This window comes from Periplaneta americana, chromosome 2 (genome assembly GCF_040183065.1).
Source record: "Periplaneta americana isolate PAMFEO1 chromosome 2, P.americana_PAMFEO1_priV1, whole genome shotgun sequence".
NCBI lineage: Eukaryota > Metazoa > Arthropoda > Insecta > Blattodea > Blattidae > Periplaneta > Periplaneta americana.
This window is the reverse complement of record NC_091118.1, coordinates 136443134-136466495: the sequence shown is the minus strand read 5'-3', so window position 1 is coordinate 136466495 and position 23362 is coordinate 136443134. Positions and strand designations below refer to the sequence as shown.

The 23362-nt window shown below is 34.8% G+C and overlaps 1 protein-coding gene across 2 annotated transcripts in view; it reads right to left on the bottom strand.

Annotated features, from left to right (window-relative positions):
* The window catches only part of Oseg6 (intraflagellar transport protein Oseg6), an 84691-nt gene that overhangs the window by 30860 nt on the left and 30469 nt on the right, over positions 1-23362 (bottom strand). The gene's annotated exons all lie outside the window — the stretch shown is intronic.

The window sequence follows — 23362 nt, the reverse complement described above, 5'->3', positions numbered from 1 at the left end:
ACAAGACAATGATTACCGGTAATGCAAGATTTTCGGGATGTTGCATTCATGGGAATAGAATGCCATGTTCAACACTGTCAAAAAGGGTTTAATTTTCTGTAAGAAATTAACTACGATTAATTCGAATTTTACACATTATTTTATTTTCCCAATATACCGAATGTTTCAAAATTACAAGTACAAACTTCATGGGTGACTAGAAGGCAGAAACAAGGCAGAAATGCCCAATAAACATAGGTCCATAAACCAACTGTTTACAAGATATGTCAAAACTGTAGCCACCTACTGAATACACGTCGTACATTTGCAACCTCATTTAAGCACCGGTTCATTTTCATTTGAACGTTCGAGAATTCTTACGCACAAGCTTTCACAATAGATGTATTGGCCGTGGTTTACCAACACCATAGCCTTCCAGGTCCCCCCGACTTCAATCCCCTGGACTTTGTGGGGGGGGGGGGATATTTGATATGTTTTGTGCATTTCATCCCTGTTGATAATGTTAACGAACACTCGAAATGTATTGTCAATGATCGTCAAGGCATTAGAGACTCATCAGGGATATTCGAAAACGTACGATTGTCAATGAGGAAATGTACTGATTCCTGCCTTATGAACGGTGGTCATATTGAGTACATGTTAAAAGCTGTCTTCCTCTAGTACATATCGGGTGTTATGTTACTTCCAAGCATAATATACTGACGAGACATAATTTTGGGAACAACTGGTTTCCGGATCTATGTTCATTAGAACGTTTCACCTTGTTTCATTGTACTCTATTCACCCGTGCAGTTTGTACATATAGTGGAACACTCTGTAAAGTGCAGATTGTTGTGAAAAACTATCTCCAAATTTCTGATCAATGGAAAGCTGAGCTGAAAATATTGCCAGAATCAGTATTGTTAACTGTTTTTAGATATTGGAATGATAAAATATCGCCGAATATTGTAATAACACATCCGATCATTATAACGCGCGAATTTAGATTCACAATAACCGGTTTTTTCCTTAGAGACATATAGCACAGAGATTATGTCACTAGCTGATAGGCCTATATCTATCACGCCAATTTTCACTAGAAAGTATAATGACGTAATCAAGACGCACAAAGTCATAAAGAATAAAAAGAAATATCTGAAAATACCTGATGGGAAACTAAATTTAAATTTTATAAAGTAATGATTTCCGATATTACTTATGACTCCGAAATATGGATTTTGATAAATAGAAAAGAAGAAAGAATGGTAGAAGCAGCTGAAATAAAATTTCTAAATATAGCTGAATATGCTTGCTTGGATAAAAAAATAAGTAAAGATATCAGAAATTAATTAAATATTTTCAAATTAATGAAAGAATAGAGCAATATAGAAATGAATGGAGGGGACGCCTTCAAAGAATGTCCGAAAATCGTATATGGTATCAAAAATAATACTGTATTAGATTATGAACAAAAAGGTAAAAAAAAAATATTGATAGACCAAAAAAGCAATGCAATGGAGAGAATAAATTTAATTCAAATTAATGAGACTGAAACAAACCTTGATAATTAATCATTGAGGGTGCTATTCATAGATATTTCGCTAGCCCGCGCTACGAGCGTGCTAAACTAGCCTCGGTTATCGACTTGTTACTAGTACGGAGTTAATATCATATCATATCGCTAACACTGGTTTATGAATACGAAAAACGTTAGTTCGCTGATCATCCACCAGAAGCCCACGCTAAGAATGTCTATGAATACGGCCCTGAAAGATTATTATTATTATTATTATTATTATTATTATTATCATCATCATCATCATTATCGTGATGATTATGATTTAATAGTTTCGACTTTGTTGCTGTATGTCCATACATAATATGCATATGGTAGCGAAATCTGGACATTTCGAAAACAAGATTAAATACCACAGAAATAGTTTTTATGAAAAAACCTAGATATACCATAAACAAGGTGACAAAATTTTAAATAAAGTTATCAATCAGATCTAGTATATAAATAATATTTTATTTTAATTATTTATACACATTTTAACTTATAGGTCACATCGCATGCATAAACCTAGACCTACAACACTGCTTCTTGTTTTTTGCATTTTTTCAGCTTCTCAACAACGTATGCCTTAAGGTTCATCTGTACGGTTCAACTTTTCTTTGAACTTTACGCATTCAAGCAATGCATGCAAGATTGATAATTAATATTAATTTATATATTGTATATGTAGTGAAGATGACGTTCAAAACGACGCACCATACAGACACAAAATCTTCATGCATCTTAATTGAACGCGCATTTTGAACTTGATTCTTTCATTATTCTTCCCAGATTGCATGCGTACGCGAATACCGTGTAGATGCAGCTTTAGTGTGGAATTAGAAGTCTGTGACACCTCTGTGAAGTACGGTAACAGGAGAAACAATTTTTAAATACCAAGTACTACATGCGTTTGGATCAAGGAACACGTTCTATTTATGAAATGATGGATTCCTTAACGTGAACTGCGCTGTATAATTAACAAAGCCTTTCTGTAACCCGATAGTTGAGACTTGTTGAATTGCACAGAACTTATTAATACCCTGGAGAACACGGTTGGCTCTAAGGGATATTAACTGAAGGATCTGAAGTTCATACGCACGATAATTTTACCACTAATGTACCGCAAATGTTCGATGTTTGAAAGTTAATACTGTTAGATACAGTAAACTAAGTTGAATTTCGCAAGTAAATTTCAGAAGCGTCTGAACTTTACAGACATGATAATTAGATCATATAGCGAAAGTTTTGTCATGGTTACATCGTAGTCGTCATCATCATAATTTACTTCAATAATTGAGTCTTGGCCATTTCCTCCCTTGCTTACTTGAGGGTCTTTAGATAAACATTAAAAATACACGAAGAAGAGTGATCACGTAATCAAAGCTTCCTTGCCAAAACAACACTAGACAAAATAACTGACGTACCGTATGATTCTCCTACCTGGTTTTATAGTTAGAAGCTATACTAATGGTTGGGTTTCCATTTTTTTCCCTACGGAAACACATTTATCAAGCTGCTCCAAAACGTTGAGTTCAATTATTTTTGTCCATCCCTTCCATAATCTAAATTATCTCACTACATATTTAACCTCTGATTAAGGTTCTGACTGATATGTAGATAGCCTACATCTATTATCAGGCAGTACATCTCACTTGACGATATAAGTGTCAGAGGAAGAACAATTGTTTATATGCATCTGAAGTCTGATTAGTGTTTTATGTAGCTAGTCTGAACTGTATGCAATGGAGGGGGAAAGGAACTGGCCATCCTACCTCATTACCTCCTGGCCTAGCTGCCTCATAAGTGGTGCCTTCTTGGTATCACTTGTGAGGTTCAGACCTGTCTTCGGACAGTTGACTACACAACAACAACTCATACCAGTCTTAGAATCGCTAAAGATACACCCAGAATTAAAATATTTGTTGGTAATTTATAAATATTCACTGGGCGTGATCGCTGTCATTTCTCCGAAATTAATTAAACTATTACTTCGAGAGGTAGTAATAACTTCCCATCGGCAAGACAGGATTTCATGTCGTCGATTTTGAAACTTATCCTAGTGAGAGTTAAATATTGTAACTACCCGGTATATTACAGTATGCCTTAAGTAGAACCCCGTTTACTAGAACTACAGGGGCAGGAAACGTTTCGGATATGATTTTTTTATATAATCCTTGGGTACTATTTTCGGTAGTGAATGTAAAACGCTACAATATTTTTAATAATATGTGTAGACCAGAGGATAAAAAAAATTTACTAGGCGTCAAAAGCTAGTCTAGCCCTTTCATAAAAATGGACAACGCATTTTAAGATCACACTCAATTTAATTATAAAGATATGCATTTGTTTGGTTAATTATATTTCACAGAAAAAATGGTGTTCAAGCTTGTAATATAGACACGAGTGAAGAACTTCCTCAATAGGCCTACATGGTTGCTTTCTCGTTAAAAAGGCGGCAATTCAACATGCCTATTCAGAACATTTTTTCTTTTAGTCTAGAGGCAAGCAACTCTGCTTTTTGTTTAGAAAGACAAAGACCTATTATAAGGTCATTCAGATCTTCCTGACAAATTACTGTGATGTACCGAAGTACGTATGATATTTCCGTGCTGGAATTCTGTGTTACCATGTGATGAGGAATGGGTGCAGTGGAGAAAAATTCTCTCCAGCACCGGGACTCGAACTCGGGTTTTCAGCTCTACATGCTGACCCTTTATCCACTAAGCCACAAGCCACATCGGATTCCAGTTCCGATGCCGGATTGAATCCTCTCGGGTTCGAGTTTCGGTGCTGGAGAGAATTTTTCTCCACTCCACCCATCCCTCATCTTCTTGACAAAGTTTGTGGTGTTGAAGTCTTAGCTCCTGGTATGTAGTCACTGTCAGGAGGAATGATAACTGATGTAAAGTATTCACATACCATATTCTATAGAAATTAAAACCACTAATGTTCACATAGTGGCACATGCAGAATTTTGTCAAGGGGAGGTTATTATTAAAATTGTTTATAATTTACATTATTGGTATTTTAAATTTTGTGTATTATTATTATTTATTATTATTATTATTATTATTATTATTATTATTATTATTATTAAAAATATGAACTGTCAAATGTACAAAACGTTAAACGAACATTTCACAATAAAGTCAGAACACGAGCTTCTGCTCTTTCGGGCTGCAATGCCTAATGTAGCTCAAGTGTATAGTATTAATAAATATTATTATTATTATTATTATTATTATTATTATTATTACTCTTAAAATGAATTTAAAATCGATAATGCACAATATTTAACATCTGTGCTACAGAATTGTCAAAACAACCTTTCCAATATATTTCAGAAGAAGTTAAATTTCATGTCGTGTCAGCTTCATTTTATTACAAGGTCGATACTAGTTGTAGGTCTCTATATAATAAAGACAGAATTGTTATAATTCGAATGTGCCACAGCACCAAGCACAAAGATTATACTGAAGAAGAGGTAGGAGGACTATGCTTTATGTCGATTAGATTTTATTAGAGAAAGGAAAATGATTATGGATTAAAAATCAAATCTAAATGTGTTTTTTTTAATCAAGGGGAGGGGGGGAGGGGAGTTCAAACACGCAACCTCCTCCCTCCTTGCGTACGACCCTGTGTTCACATAACAAAAACTTCAATCATCATCGCCATAATCAACATCACCACCATTATGATTTTTGCCTCCCTCCAAACCATAAGAATTGTGAAATGAATTGTTACTTTTCTCTTGATAAAGTAATCATGCAAACCATTGGAGCATGTGGAACACATATGATAGGCCCAATCCTTATCTTGATCCCCAAAATAAAACGTATATATCTTCTGCAGATCCAGTGTGATTCATTCATACTGAGATTTTGTTGTAAAGGATCCACATACATTGCAAAATTTATTTGGGTCATGAACAGACTTTCAAGCTCGTGGTCTAGGTAACACAGGGGTTATCCCCAGGAGCTCCGGTTTTCCTGTGACATACCAACAAATCTCCATCATCAACTCATCGCGGATGCAGACCAACCTCCCATGGAGCACCCTGGGCAATGACTCTGTTGGTCTACATAACTGGCTTCATATGGGTTAATGACGTAAAGTCAAATACCCGCAATTAGTAAAAAATAAAACTTAAAGAGTGCACTATAACTTATATATTTCATGTTGGTAAAAACCTTAAGTTACTCCTTTAGTAAAAGCAACAAACTAAAGTGACTTAAGCAAAAATAAGACCTTAATATTCTGATTTTCTTAAAAAATTCATTTCAAGTAGGCCTAGCGTCTTTGGTACACCTAGCTTCTTTCCGAATAAAATAGATAGGACTTATACTATTTGTGTTAATACTCACTACTCGCTAAGTGGCTTTTAAGGAACCCGGAGGTTCACTGCCACCCTCACATAAGCCCGCCATTGGTCCCTATCCTGAGCAAGATTAATCCAGTCTCTGTCATCATATCCCACCTCCCTCAGATCCATTTTAATATTATCTTCCCATCTACGTCTCGGCCTCCCCAAAGGTCTTTTTCCCCCCGGCCTCCCAACTAACAGTCTATATACATTTCTGGATTCGCCCATACATGCTACATGCCCTGTCCATCTCAAATGTCTCGATTTAATGTTCCTAATTATGTCAGGTGAAGAATACAATGAGTGCAGTTCTGTGTTGTGTAACTTTCTCCATTCTCCTGTAACTTTATCCCTCTTAGCTCAAGCATCTTATTCTCAAACACCCTTAACCTATGTTCCTCTCTCAAAGTGAGAGTCCAAGTTTCACAACCATATAGAACAACCGGTAATATAACTGTTTTATAAATTCTAACTTTCAGATTTTTTGACAGCAGACTCTCAACCAAATAATAACATGCATTTCCCATAATATTTATTCTGTGTTTAATTTCCTCCCGAGTATCATTTATATTTGTTACTGTTGCTCCCAGGAATTTGAAATTTTCCACCTCTTCAAAGGATAAATTTCCAATTTTTATATTTCCATTTCGTACAATATTCGCGTCACGAGACATAATCATATACTTTGTCTTTTCGGGATTTACTTCCAAACCTATCTCTTTACTTGCTTCAAGTAAAATTCTCGTATTTTCCCTAATAATTTGTGGATTTCCTCCTAACATATTCACATCATCCGCATAGACAAGCAGCTGATGTAACCCATTCAATTCCAAACCCTGTTATCCTGGACTTTCCTAATGGCATACTCTAGAGCAAAGTTAACAAGTAAAGGTGATAGTGCATCGTCTTGCTTTAGCCTACAATGAATTGGAAATGCATCTGGCAGAAACTGACCTATACGAACTCTGCTGTATGTTTCATTGAGACACATTTTAATTACTCGAACTAGTTTCTTGAGAATACCGGTACCAAATTCAATAAGAATATCATATAAAACTTCTCTCCTAACCGAGTCATATGCCTTTTTGAAACCAATGAATAACTGATGCACTGTACCCTTATACTCCCATTATTTCTCCATTATCTGTAGAATACAAAATATCTGATCAATAGTTGATCTATTACGCCTAAAACCACACTGATGATCCCTAATAATTTCATCTACAATTTGTGTTAATAAGAATAACAAATTAAACTGCGCTTTAAAATTGACTAATCCACCTTATAAACAACTACATTGCACTTCAAGTTGAATACTGAAGACTTGTTGTCATCTTGAAAGTAGGGTATTTTTTTTTTTCCTCGCTGTTATTTATACTCGCTTTAACATCTTTGGTCATATCGCGAGTTAAGTTTTTGGGTGAAATCTGAAGGCCTGTGTACTATTGTTGAGACTGGTTCTATTGCTATGAACTAGATGGCGACTGTATATGTATTACTGATTTGTTATGAATATGATTTCGGTGATGAATGAGGCCCGTGATATTCAGGGATATTGTGGTCCGAATTGCCTTGCATTTGCCTTACGGTTGAGGGAAGACCCTGAAAAACCTCAACCAGGAAATTCAACCCGACCGGGAATCGAACCCGAGCCCTCTGCATAAGAAACCAGAATGCTGACCCCTACACCACAGTAGGGTATTGTGAAGCATCACCGCATACTTATCAGAAACAACTACTACTAGTTGATTGAAGCATCCTGCTCGATTTCTTTAAGCAAATACTCACTGCAGATATTTTTGTAGGAGTAAGGACTTTTCCGTCTTTTAATAGTTTTAGTAGGAGGTTTAAAAATTCTCAAACTTGAATTCTTCAATTTTTCGCAATAAATAGACATAAAATATGACTCATCTTAAAACCTATACATGACAGAGGAAAACTAATTACACATTTTAAATCAGCTATCGGTTTCAGTGATATCCACATATCCATTTTCTTGATGATTTCTGTTTGTAGTACAGTGTAATCATTAGGTACTTAATAAGCAACAGAAGGCTTTGTCAGATGAGCGAGGTTTTTAGTATGTAGTAGGCAATGGTACAATAACAAAAGCACATTACATTTATTGTGTACTGTTGCCCAGCAACAATCTGCTCTTTGCTACAGCTTTCTATCTCGCCTCAATGCATTCAATATAATAATGTATGTGCGAATTATATTTCCTGAAAGACAAATACTTATAACAAAAATTATTTGTGGAGCAACATGATTTAAATACTACAAAGATTCATGCTTGTGATCATCGCTTCATTTTAAGAAGCTGGAATCTCAATTATTTCATACTGAAGCTTCAGTCTCAGCTGTTTTGTCAAGTTCAAGTTCATCCAATTTACTTTTTCAAGGTATTTATTAGAATTTAAGTTGTGCAATATTAACTAGTAAAATTAATGGCTAACTCAAACTCTAGTCAACTACCAGATGAATGGATGAATAAATAAATAATAAATAAAATAATAACAAATAGAATAAAAAACGTTTCCCATTGTTTTTACATTGTGCCATATTCTACTTCAGAATACTGTTAAGTGCTTATATTGTATGTAGTATACAAAAAGACTGCATAACTTAAAAATAATTAAAAACACATCTTTTTTATTGATGGATGAATGAATGAATGAATGAATGAATGAATGAATGAATAATGAATGAATGAATGAATAAATAGCTAAATGAGTGAGTGAGTGAGTAAATAAATAAAAAAGATGTTCCTTGCATCAAAATTAAATAATTAAATAATGCAATAACGATATTGTATTTAAGCAGTACCGTATTCTGAGTCATTCCTCACATTGATATGTACCTTTAAAACTTTGCCCTCTGCAGATGAAGAAAATCTTTTCAACTTGTAACAAGATATTTGAAGGGAACACGGGAAAAACGATCAAGGTCCATCAAAAATCGAAATTGAGTTAATAATGCTATCTTATAGTGGAAAGGAAGTACTATCATATGGTCTAGCTAGTAATAAGAAATCATCGTTCTTGACATTCCACTACGTCAATTTCTATTAAATACACACATAACAAAGTATTAAGTGCTTACACTTTAAAATTCGTTTTTCTCGAAACTTTCTAAAATGGACCTTGATCGTTATTCCCGTGTACCCTTCATTTGTGATATTTCAATTTAGTCACGTGTTATTTTAACTAATTGTTTAATTTTTTGTGATAAAATTTTATGTTATTGTAATACAATGTAGAGCCAAAATATTCTTTATAATGCTATACTGGTATGACAGTACACTGCAACTATATAATCTATTTGTTGAGTTCATTTGTAAATAATTCGAAATTTAGTTACTGAAGTAGAAAATTACTACATATTAACCTATACATATCTCGATTACACACTTTTATCACTTAAGATTAGTTATAGGAAAAACTTTCCTATGTTAATGTGAAACTTTGTCGGTAATTTACTTTGGTTGACTAGTTTCGACTTGATTAAAGTTTTGAACATATACAGACATGGATGGACAAAAATATTTGTACAGAGAGAGTTAAAAACAAGTAAACTTCATCTTACGATGTTAGATTACGTATATACGTCCGTTGATGTGACATATTAATGAATATTTAAATACTTATATAGTCACAATCATGCCATGGTATGAAAGAAAAACCTCACAACCTCGAGCGGGATTTGAACCTGCGACTTCCTGTACTCCGGTCAGGCGCTCTACCAACTGAGCTATCGAGTTCGTTTCACGCCAAAGGCTTGAAATTCTCCTCTCATACAGGCGACTCTGTTATAGAGTACTGTCCATAGCGTCTGATATAGTCAGCACTGCTTATGGGTGGAAAGAAACATTGTAAATGTAAACTTCATCTTACGTAAGATGAAGTTTACATTTACACAGACCGGAGTTCAGGAAGTCGCAGGTTCGAATCCCGCTCGAGGTTGTGAGGTTTTTCTTTCGTACCATGGCATGATTGTGACTATATAAGTATTTAAATATTCATTAAAAACAAGCTTTCGTATATTTTCTGACCCAGTGTTTCTCCATTCCTGCTGTAGGTGTTTCAATTGCGACTTGCTTATTACCGGTACATGATATTTTCTCACCTTGGACTCTCTCATTCCACAGATGCTCTGTAGGATTTGTATCCAGAGATTGTGGAGGTGTTTTCAATGTGTGGGGAGTGTTGTAAAGTAACCACAGACGAACAATGACTGTCGTATGTTTGGGGTCATTGTCTTGTTGAAAGTAGAAATCAATTACCAAGATTTAGTTTTTTCTGCACTTTTTAAAATTATCTTTTAAGATTTTCAAATACTGAAATTTATCCATATTTCCCTCTATGAAAATTAACTCCCCTACACCTGAAGCGGCCATACACCCCCATACCATAACACTACCACCCCTGTGTTTCACAGTAATTAGGAGGTTCTTCTCATTGTACTCCGTGTTAGGCTGTCTCCAAACCAAAATATGTCCATCATTGTGAAAAAAAGTTAATTTCTTTTCATCGGTAAACATTACCTACTCCCAAAACTCATTATTTTTTTCTGTATACTGTTTTGCAAATTGTAACCTCTTGTTTGTTTATTTTACTTACCGTATGTGGGGTTTCTTTCTTGGTACCCTAGCTTTGCACCAAGCATGATTAAGGACCCTTCTTATTTTTTGTGAAGTTACTGGATTGTTAAAATATTCTTCTACTTGAGCTGCTATTTCAGATGTAGTTTAGGGTTTTCCTTAACTAAGTTTATTACATACCTATCTCTCTTCTCGTGAAGAAAGTTATTCGGGACATTCACTTCTTCGATTGTTTACTGACACTGTTTTACTTTGACCTTATATATTATGCTTTGGTAGTCAACCTGGGTGGTGCAGTCGGTATAGTGTTGGCCTTCTGTGCCCGAGGTTGCAGGTCCGATCCCAGCCCAGGTCGATGGCATTTAAGTGTGCTTAAATGCGACAGGCTCGTATCAGTAGATTTAATGGCATGTAAAAGAACTCCTGTGGGACAAAATTCCAGCACACTGGCGACGCTGATATAACCTCGGCAGTTGCGAGCATTGTTAAATAAAATATAATTTATAATTTTTTTATTTATGCTTTGGACAGTAGATTTGCTACTTCCAATTGTTTTTGCTATCTCTTCATTGAGAAGTGACAGAATAATTCGCCTCTCCTCAACAGACGTTTCAGTTTTATAGGAAAATACTGCATCATAGTATGATCGCTAATAAACGTGATTACCCGTATGTGAGATAATAGATATTATACTTGAATCATGATTTATATGAACAGTTTTCTCTATGTATGTTTTAAAGATGACTACAAATCAAGTCGAAACTAGTCAACCAAGGTAAATTACCAACAAAGTTTCACATTAACACAGGAAAGCTGTTTCTGTTACTAATCTTAAACATAATTTTATTAATCTCTTGATTTTTATAACTTCTGAGAAGAATAACTTAACATTTCCCTTTATTGGAATATATTACAATAGGACTGATTTGTGGTGGTAAGTGTGCTGGAATGCAGTGTTTGTAAGTTCTTTCGAATGAAGGTGAAAAATTTGAGTTATAGTGGTTAATTACAGTATTGAATGAATAAACAGGAAAACACTTTTGCTGAAGGTGTAACACTCAATGTCATGTAGCACTAACTGATAATTATATATATTGATTCGGAGACAACTGAGGAATTCAGAAGCAAAGTGAGATAAGTGACATTTTGTTAGTTTTGAGATAAACGACTGTATTGTTCAAAAGGAAGTAAAAAAAAAAATCAGTACGGTAACAGGGTTATGCTGTTATACCTCTGCAATGGTATACATTGTTACCTATATTTTCCAAACATTGCAAATAAAGTCTCTATCCTAAATTCATTCAGGAAAAGAAAGGCTTAAAATCACAAGTATTATTTTGCCATGAAAATGTTTTAGTGCAAAAATAATATAAATGTAATGGTTTTCAGAATTATTTATATTTATAATAAGAATACTACTCGTAACATTAAATCTTTTTTCTGTCTTAATAAACTCTGGGCACTATGGTTATTATGTTTAACACAAAATACTTAAATTCAACCCCATAATTGGGTAGTACTACACCCATAGGCTCGAAAAAATGTTGTGCCTTCCTACCAACTAACTTATGCAAATGTCAAATATTTAGCAGTCACATTGTAAAAAAAAAGTGACATGTAACAACAATTGATTTTTCTCCATTGGAAAAGGTTACTCTGGTTAGTTTGGTCCAGACATGATAATGGCTCGCTTGATTCTGAGTCTGCGATTGTAATTGGAAAATTACTGTGTTCATTATGAAGACCAATGTTGAAAGATGATATGTTACTATCTAAAGCAGGCATCTGCGAAGTAGGGAAATATCAAGAATTTATTTTCAGCACAATTTTTTCTTTTCTCAAAATTTTGCCTTCCCTACAAGTTTACCATCCTGGGCCCGAACCCATGTGGCCCATGCATATGTAAAGTAAAAATTCTTTTAACATTCAATTAAATTCAACATTAGTCGATGTCCATTATATCACTATCCTCAGCTGATGAATTCACACCTCTTTCTGTTGCAATATCTTTGTTTCTGTTATCAAGCTCTTCTGCAGGCTGTCTACAGCAAGAAATATTCCTTGAACATTCTCTTTCACTTCCTCTTTGACTTCCTGCAATCCTTTTTGTAAGAGCCATCCTCATGCTTTAGATCTTCAAAGAATGTGTAATATATATGGGTAAAAGTAGCTGTTTAGGTTTTGCAAGTTTTTTTAATTTAACAAAAGGTATCTTTATTGGACCATTGTACAATTGGTACAGATCAATATGTGGAGGCCTTCCAAAACGTAGTTTTGAAATATCAGTTCTATAAAATTTAATTTCTTCATTGAGAGTTGTCTTGAAGTAGATTACAAACGGATATTCTTTTCTTACATTAATCCATCTTATTTCTCGCCGTTTTATTGCTTAGACTTACGCTTCTGAATCAATTCGGACAGAAGACTGAGTCATGACATTCATGTAGGCAAAACCCGAAAGTCGGGTTCATTCATTTTGATAACTTCAAGCTTTTTACTCAAAGAAGTGCTGGAGGAGCTCACAAGGGCTTGCCGGGCCGTTTGTTAAATATTTACATTTGTTCCCAGGCCTTTATTAAAATAGCTCGCCAGAAAAAATCAATAAAATAAACGTACTTTTTTAATAATTTAACCATCTCCTATTCTATATTTTGCTAAAGCGACCAATTGAAAATATAGGAATTCAGCGGACACTTTATATAATCTCCCACTTGTTCAGTTTAATGGCTATTAAAATTATCGGCAAACCCATAAAAGAATGGATGCGGTCCATTTTAAGCTAACCTGGTTGAAAAATAATCACCTTGCTACTGATACTTGAGCGCATCCCACAGCTGAGCTGAACCTATCAGCAAACGAAATGGCAGTTTGGAACCTATTTTAAAGGTAAGAAGTTGTTGTTATTATTATTATTATTATTATTATTATTATTATTGTTGTTGTTGTAAGGTAAACATTGCTTCCCCTTCCCTTGCTCCTTACCTCTTTGCTGCCAACCTCACTCTTATTTTTTTGCAACCTCTTTGTTAAATTACTGCCAACACATCTCTGCTTTTACTGGAAATTTTAATTACTTCCTGTCAATGATCAGGTACATACACATTAGCCTCAATGCTTTACGTTTTTCTATTATGCCAAAATCTTGGTCATATTCATTGAATGTGTGTCCAGACTAGAGCTCTGCATTCCAATAGAAACGACCAAGTGACAGTCATGATATACGTGTGATCGGTCAGCTGCTCTGCACTACATGCAGTAGACTGGCTGCCACGTGTTCTGACTCCGCAGAAAGCAAACACCCAATGAAGCATCATGGTCGACTGGTCAGTTTCAGTTGTTAGAAGGGTGTCATAGACTGAAAATTGTCTTCAATCAATGTGTTTACAATATGCCCTATGGAAATGTTAAACTGTCTGATGCCCTATGACCTGATCAGTGAACCTAGAAGATATACAGGCTATCAGATTGAATAAAAAATTACAAAGAAATATTTAAATAATAATAAATCAATAAAATAAAATATAATTTTTACAAACTACAGTAGAACCTCTATTATCCATGGTAATGAAGGAGGTGGATTGAACGGATAATCTGTACCATAAAAGATTTTCGTAAATTTAGTGAATAATGCTTACACTTTCGTAATTTCCTCCATGGTCTTGTATTGAACAAGCTAGGTAGTGGATCAGAAGTTCATTGATATAAGTCTGGTTGTTAACAACGGGATTTTAGGGGACAAGGAAATTTCTTGTAATGGCTGTCTGTGGAAAGAGAAATATGGAGGTCTCGTATTGTAGATTTACATACTTCATATACGTCATCCTTGATTTTATTAAATTGCACACGGTTGTAACTCCAGTCTCGTATTCTGAGATGAGCCACAGTTTGACGTTTCCAGAAACCACGCAGTTATTTGCACTTTTTTTTATACTTAGCACAACACGATTTCTTTTGATACTCGTGGAAGACATTTTATATAGAAGTTATACAGTACGACAACTCGAACAGTAGACCATTCTGTGTAAGGGTAAGTCTTGTAATAGCCCTCTCTAGAAAAAATAACTTGTTACTATAATGTACAGTAGCATACTCCATATATTTCTGTAGGAAAAAAAGGGAGAGAAAGACAGTAGGATAAATCCACCAATCAGTTAATAGGGTGATGGATAATCGGGGTTCTACTGTATGTTGTCTATAAAAACATAAATACAAAGTAAGCTTATAAGAAGCACTAAAAAAAGATAACAAAATATGTTCGTTTATCCTCTAGTTGAACGAAAGAGATATAATATTTTGTAACAGTTGTATTTGTAATGTCACAGGACAAAATAAAATACATTAAAGAAACCAAGGAGGAAATTTTACATAAGACTGAATAAAAATTATAAATTTTGAAACCAAATGGCATGTTAGGCTGGTAATTAATAAAGGGAAAGGAAAATGTGCCTCCTTTACTGTAGTTCTTCTGGAGAATTACCCATACTTCTATGATTACGGTAAGTTAATCTAAATAAGAATGAAAATACCATGTAGGCCTAAAAACTGTCAACTCATTGTCCGTAACTACTTCACATTGTTATAGTTTTAAATTGATGACAGTGCTGCCAACATACATTAAACATCAATGTATGTACGGTATTATGGAGTACCCTATGGAACATAGTTATAGATCAGCATCTGCTAGGAATGCTACTATAGTCAGTTTTAGTATCACCTCTTCCCAGTAACAGTAACATTTCTCGCAAATCATTATTTTGTAATAATTGCGTCTTTCGTAATAGACCCTTCAAACAGTATGAAACCAGTACCGGTTGCAAGAACTCCTCATCTTCACTGCATGACTATGATGAAACGACTTCCTTGGGGGAAGCACAATAGAACGATAAAATAAGAATATGTATTTATAAATTAGCTTGTCATGAAGATACGAATGTGCCCACAAACATTAAAAAGACAAATAAGCCGGTACCTACATATCTTTTTTTGATGGAAGAGGGGCCTGAAGGCTTGCACTGCAGCCAGAGACTAATTATGCTTACTACTCCTATTCTGTGAATGATATTTGTCGCTGAATGTCCACACTCTTGTAGGAATACAGCATGCTGCACCATGAACTTAACCTGAGCTATGATAATTATGTCAATGACATTTGAATAAATGATGGCGAAATGAGCAGAAATGAGTACGAGGTCCAAGACCCAAAGTTTAATTAGTTGAGGAAAAACCTCGGAAAAAATCGCACCAGGTACCTTGTTCCAAACGAGATTTGAACCCAGGTCGCCTTGTTCCACAGTCAAAGATGCTAACCATTACTCCACAATGGTGGACAATACATATCTATACATACACAATTAAAAAATGAAAATTGATTCTGTCCTCTGAAACCTTTACCTTGCTTAGCTAAGAAGAGTAAAATGTCAATTGCATCAAATAAATAGTCGATTTTTTTTACAAGATCCTAAGATCTTTGTGCGAAGTAGAGAGCTGTGCCATAATTGATTCTGTAGGATGCTTCATATTTGTCCCCTTCGCCATTTGTTATCTCTTATGTGGTCACTAGTTGTACGTTAAATGTCATCACCCACAATAATAGCAGATGCACCAACATTTACACTATTATCCATAGTACGGTATTATATATCGCAGGCTCTTCATTATTACTAATACATTTACTTCTACTTTGTTTTATACTTTTAAAAAAGGAACGCTTGTCTCACGAACTCATTGTCACATGAAGTGAACTGAATGGACTCTCTCCAGACATTTCCCACTTCTTTCTTACCCATACCATAAAAAGATAAATCGCGTAAATGAATACATATAATTACTTAGAAACATAATGTTTACATAAACGTTGATTTTCTTATTAATTTGCAAAAATATGCTTTTTTCATGCTAGCTATAATGGCCAGGGGGATCATCGTGCTAACCACATGATACCTCCATTCTGATGATGGTCCACCTCTGTTTCGGCATATGGGCGTGAGGCCAGCAGCCGGCTGGTCGGTCTAGGCCCTTTACAGACTGTAGCGCCATGGAAGAAAAAAAATGCTTTCTTCATACCTAATGCTAGAGAGAGAGAGACAGTAGCCTATACTGAACTACTAAGTATACAGAGGGGATAACTGCAATCTAGTTAGTTCTGAGATAATTGCACTAAAAATCTTAGCATAACATGCATAGGCGGAGTTATGAGGGGGCATGGGGGCACTGTCCCCCCAAACTTGTCTAACCTCTTTCTTTTATTACTGTTAGAAAATACTGAATTCAAAAGATCTTTTTTTGCTTTTGTTTATGATTAAGTTTCTGTGCTTAAATTGATGAATTAATGTCTTCAGATCATGTATCTGGACTATAATATTTATTTTAAATTTCTGAATGTATAAGAATTCCTATAACTCATTTGAGGAATGGAAGCACACAGCCAGTACTCATGTGTTAGAAGTCTGCAGGTGTTCAGGCTGCCACTTGGAGATGTATGCATAACAATGCAGAAAAACGAAAAGAGATTCCAGTATAATGTGTAAACTTAAAGACGAGATTAAATAAAATAATTAGAATTTACATTTCTTATGATATCTTCAGGAAGGTAAGCTTCACATAAAAAAGTTTCTGTTAGCACTGTTACGTACTTTTATTGATGTAGGCATGTATTTCTGTACGAGAAAGGAAAAGAGGGAGATTGTTTTAAGTTATGACCTACTATAATTTGTAGTAGACCTAAAGTTTAAGTCCTACAGAACTCGGTCCGAAACATTGCAGATATGGATGTAACACTGTAAGAAACATGCCCCAAGAAAATACCTTTATTAAGTGATCATATTCCGATAAACTGTACCACGGTCAAGCTATAATGGGGGGAGGAGGAGGAGGAGGTAAATGATGTCCCCCCATAACCCCATTATATGGGGATTCTATGGTTTTGCTTTGCCCCCCCCCCCCCCAAGGAAACAGTTCTCTCTCCGCCTATGATAAATGTACACAAATGCACATACTCCTAATTGTACATAATTTTCAAGGTATTCAGAGCCTCGATACGACCTCTACTATTAGGTGCAAAATACTCCACAGCATTGCTGTATCAGTGTATCTCATTATTTCATTTTTTCATCAAATTTGCAGTTACACCTCTACCGGTATGCTTAGTAGGACTATATCACTCAGACCTGGGGGACACTGTTCCCCTTTGCCCCTCCCCCCCATTACTTCGCCCATGGCTGACAGAGAGAGACAAAGCATTCGCGAATGATCAATGGCCTCCCCACTCAAGCACAAATGGTAGGGACCACGGGACACTACCCCGACTGTACCAGTACCGTTACGGCACTGGTTATATAAAAGGTGCCACCAATGTGGTCTAGTGGTTAGAGGACTGGGCTTATAACCCTGTGGACTTGGGTTCGATCTCTGGTGAACCCCCGATTTATAACGTGTGTTGAGCAAGCCCGTGGTCCAGGTAACACAGGGGTTTTCTGCAGAAGCTCCGGTTCCCCTGTGGCATCCCAAAAAATCTCCATAATGATCTCATCGTAGGTGTAGCGTAGACCAGCCTCCTATGGCGCACCCTGGGTGACCCTGTCAGTAAATTGGTCTACATAACTGGCTTCACATGGGTGAAAGATGTAAGTCAAGTACCTGCTATTGGTTAAAAAAAAATTTATATACCGTATATATATATACAGAGAGCAGCACTGATTAGTACTGCACCACCTGAATCACTTTTTCTCAGAAAGAGTGGTATTACAGATTTAGAATATGCACTTATGTTACTTTATTTTAAATGTCACTTATATCACTCCGCTTCTGAATGCTTCAATTATGTTCATGAAGTGATACTACTACAATTAGATCTACTGACGAAATTCCATTCAATTGCTTAAATGAAAATTGATTAATTTGGATTTTATAAATAATAAATAAAAAGTTACTTCAAACACAAATTTTCAGATCATAATTACTTGAAGTAAGGGTAGCAGAAAAGAAAGTGGATATTTAGAACTTTATATGCATTAGAAAACCAGTTAAATGCTTTGTCCTGAGATTTAGGGTAAATGTCTGCCTGTGGCTTTTCTATTGTTACCAACTATCAATTTAGTTTGATTTTCTTCTCTCACTCATTCCAAACAGCAGTATGCAGATGATGATGATGACAAGTATAATTCGATGAGATATTACATATCGTAACTTAAGTGAACAATAATGTACCCTACATTCATACAATATTGACAGAGTAATATGCATCATATGATCTCATTTTAATTCAACGTATAAGTTACATGTGCCTCACAAGAGATTCAGAAGATGATATACAGGTAAGCATATTATTGTAGATATGTAAAGATATATCCGAGAAAGTGAGGAGTAAGTTTACAGGGGAAATAAAATTACTCGAAGAGAAAATAACTGCAAATCCATGGGGAGTGTTGAAGTTTAAACTGTTCATTATAAAAAGGTTTCAACAAATAAATTAAAATAAAACAGCATTCAGAAACAAAATTATGTAACGCCAGTACAATTAGTGTCAGTAGCCAATATGTTATTCATCTTGATTACAGAACTTTTAACACTGTATCACTTCGGAATATATATGATAAGACTTTCTTGTGTTAAATTCTAACGTAGGCTACCTTGTTTACATGTTTCGACCTATTTATGGGTCATCCTCAGAACTGGTCGTTGTTGGTCTTGGCGCCTCTTGTTTTTGTTTCCTGTGAGGGTGTGTTCGTGTGGTATAATGTAGAGTCAAAGAGTGTGTGTGTTCTGAAATTGAGTTGTGTGTTGAGAATTTCGTTGGGGTGTGTTTTCGTGTGTCTGTATATTTCGTATTGTTCTAGTGTGTTTAGTTTCTGGCTTTTTGGTTGAATGTGTAGTATTTCCATGTCTGTGTTGATATCTCTGTGGGTGTGGTTAGCAGATCATTTCAAACACGTTACAAAGAACACATGACGACCATAACAAAATTACAAAACACCTCCACATATGCAGAACACATTACAAATGCTAACCATACCCACAGAGACATCAACACAGACATGGAAATACTACACATCCAACCAAAAAGCCAGAAACTAAACACACTAGAACAATATGAAATATACAGACACATGAAAACACACCCCAACGAAATTCTGAACACACACACTCTTTGACTCTACATTATACCACACGAACACACCCTCACAGGAAACAAAACAAGAGGTGCCAAGACCAACAACTACCAGTTCTGAGGATGACCCATAAATAGGTCGAAACATGCAAACAAGGTACGTTAGAATTTAACACAAGAAAGTCTTATCATACATATTCCGAAATACGTTATTATTTGTAATTAAAAATTAAAAAAAAAAAATTGTGGAAACTAATGAGCCTATTCCTACCTCACAGTCTTTCCCCATTTCAAAACCTGTACACAGGATAGACCTATATGTATAGACCTATCTGATTATATCAGTCATCCACCATAAATCTCACAGATCTGCTTGGAATCAATTCCAATTTAAAACTAATTGTAATAGCCTAAGTCATGTAAAACGAATCTTATCTAGTATTATAATCATATGTTTATTAGTGTATACTTTCAATTCCACAATCAATATACACCGTAATGCATTTGGCAGCTTAGCTGATGTTTACCCTAACCAGTTTTAATACATTAGGTAGTGTTCTACTATTGAAGAAAGTTACAAAGATTTTGATGGGTAGTTCAGACAAACTATTTAAAATCAGACGTTTATTCTGCCTAGCAGAGAATCATTCTCACTTCTGACCTGAGAACTATTCTCTATTTTATCAGAACATTAATTTAAAGTTCGTTCTGTAATTGCATCAAAGTAATCTATAAGAATCTTAACGAATCAACTACTGGTTCATTCATACTTTCCACTTATTAATACACTTAAAATTCATTTCAAAATAAAAATTACAAGATATTTTACATTACTGATGACGATAAGTAGAGAACTACTTACAGAATTATCTACTAGCATTATATACCGGTATCTCTAGAAATTTAGAATATAATTTGAAGCCATAAGGAAAAAGTTCGTAATACAGGATAAGTCGTAATTGTGTACTATTAAGTAGTGTAGAGTATTCTATACAAAAAATGAAACATATTTTTTCATATAAACTTATGGTTGTGCTTGCTTCATTATGGGGATAATGATTGGAACAGTTAGACCAAAAGCAATAGCTACTTTTCTGAGAGTGTTATTTAATGACGTGGTTATTTATAATGCAATTTCACAGAAAATGCTCGAAATATTCACTTCACAACACAATTTCCGCCCGCCTCTGTCATGAATGTCTTGCTCTTTGAACAATGCCCCGAATTGTATTTCCTGCAGCCATAATTCCATTCAACAGATGATCTCTCGTGCGTGTCGTTGAGATTAAATTAGTCCCTTCATGTGACCCCATAAACAGAAGTCGCAGGGACTGAGTTTAGGTGATTGCATCAGCCATGCAACAGGCCCATTGCGTCCACTCAATCTGCCTGGATACCGTTTATTCAAATGACGTTTCACTGCACGACGGTAATGTGCAGATGCTTCATTTTAAAGTAGCCAAGTGTTCAACCCTGTTGACAGTGGTACTGTTTGTTGTGGTAATTCAGTCTGCAGAAAGTGCAAATACACAGCACCTGTTGACTGATTGTAGCATTTCTCTCTCTTCAATAATTATAATTGTACTTGCTGTGTACTGTAGAGTGTCGTCTGAGCAACTGATGCGTGAATAACTTCGACATAATGCCAACTCGCGCGTCCCACAGTGATGCCATATCTCGATAACAAAGCCATCAAGGCTATATGTTTATATGACAAAATTTGTTTGTATTGAAATATAGAGTAGCTCTATAATACTTTATAGTACACAATTACGAATCACTCTGTATAATTTCTTGTAATATGAAGACATAATGAACTAACAGCATACCGGTAGATATTTGCTGAAGAAGGTATTATTATTCAATGGTACAAAAGCAGCTGCCACTGTAACTTCCCATCAGACAGTTTGTAACATTTTCTTCTATCAATTTTGAAGATACAACGCCTTAATTTTTACTGCAAGCTACAATTTTCAATAACACTATTTCAGAGAATCTACTGGTATACATGACCACAAGAATTGAAATGGCATAAACGAACTGCAATTGTAACGACGAATCCTATATAAATTAAAATTTGAGACCACCAAGCTTTAGAAATGAGACAAAACCAGCTGAGAACTTCTTGAAATTTAATATCTGTAATCAAAAATTAAAACTAAATTAAGAAAAAAATCTTAATTTTGAAAGATAACTCGAGATACCATGTTCAGTCTACATTGAAGACTTTTGAATGCACATATTTCTGAAAAAAAGGAGATGCTCCAAAATACATGAAATATTACATGTCTGTGATATAAACAAAATAGGCTATCAGGGTACGTTCAAATAATTACAGACATTGAATCAAAAAAGACTGGAGAAAAACCTATTGAAATACTGATCAAAAAGTAAACAATATGACACGAGGAAGTTACGATCAAATACTGAGAATGGATTACAGTAGAATGAGGAAAATTCTACTGAATTATTGATCAACAGGTAACAATATGCTATGATGCAAGTTACGACCAAATAGTGAGAATACACGAAATTAAAATGAGGAAAATCTTTTTGAATTATTGGTCAACAGGTAAACAATATGCCATGAGGCAAGTTACAATCAAACACCGATACTGAGAATGGATGAAATTAGAATAATCAAAATCCTATTGAATTATTGATCAACATATAAACAATATGCCATGAGGCAACATGTAAACAATATGTCATGAGACAAGTTACGATCAAATACTGAGAATGGATGAAACTAGAAAGAGGAAAATTCTATTGAATTGTTTATCAACAGGCAAACAATATGTCATGGGACAACTTGCTATCAAATATTGAGAATGGATGAACTTAGAAATAGAGGAAAATCATATAGAATTATTAATTAACATGTAAATAATATGCCATGCCGCAACAGGTAAACAATATGTTGTGAGATCATACGATCACATACTGAGAATGTCTGAAATTAAACCAAGGAAAATCCTATTGAATTATTGATCAACAGGTAAACAATATGTCATGAGGCAAGTTACGATCAAATACTGAGAATGAATTAAATTAGAATGAGGAAAATCCTATTGAATTATTGATCAACAGGCAAAAAATATGCCATGACGCAAGTTACGATCAAACACTGATACTGAGAATGGATGAAATTAGAATGATCAAAATCCTATTGAATTATTTATTAACATACAAACAATATGTCATGAGGCAACATGTAAACAATGTGCCATGAGACAAGTTACGATCAAATACTGAGAATGCCTGAAATTAAACTGATGAAAATCCTATTGAGTTATTGATCAACAGTAAACAATATGCCATGAGGCAAGTTACGATCAAATACAGAGAATGCATGAAATTACAATGAGGAAAATTCTATTAAATTACTGATCAACAAGTAAACAATATCCCATGAGGCAAGTTACGATCAGAATAATACTGAGAATGGATGAAATTAGAATGAGAAAAATGCTATTGAAATTGTTGATCAATAGGTAAACAATATGCCATGAGGCAATAATACACTTCATATCACAGATCAAAAGTTGTCAATTGTTACACTAATTTAAAAGACACGAGCAAAAGTAGTAAATATTGGTAAGTATAAACTTATTTTACTACATACTAAAAACAAATAAAAACATTGACAAATGCAATGAACATATTTCACATTAATACATTAAACATCACAGAACAAAAGTTGTAAATCACCACACTAATTCAAAAGTTAACAACTATTGGTAAGTATAAAATTAC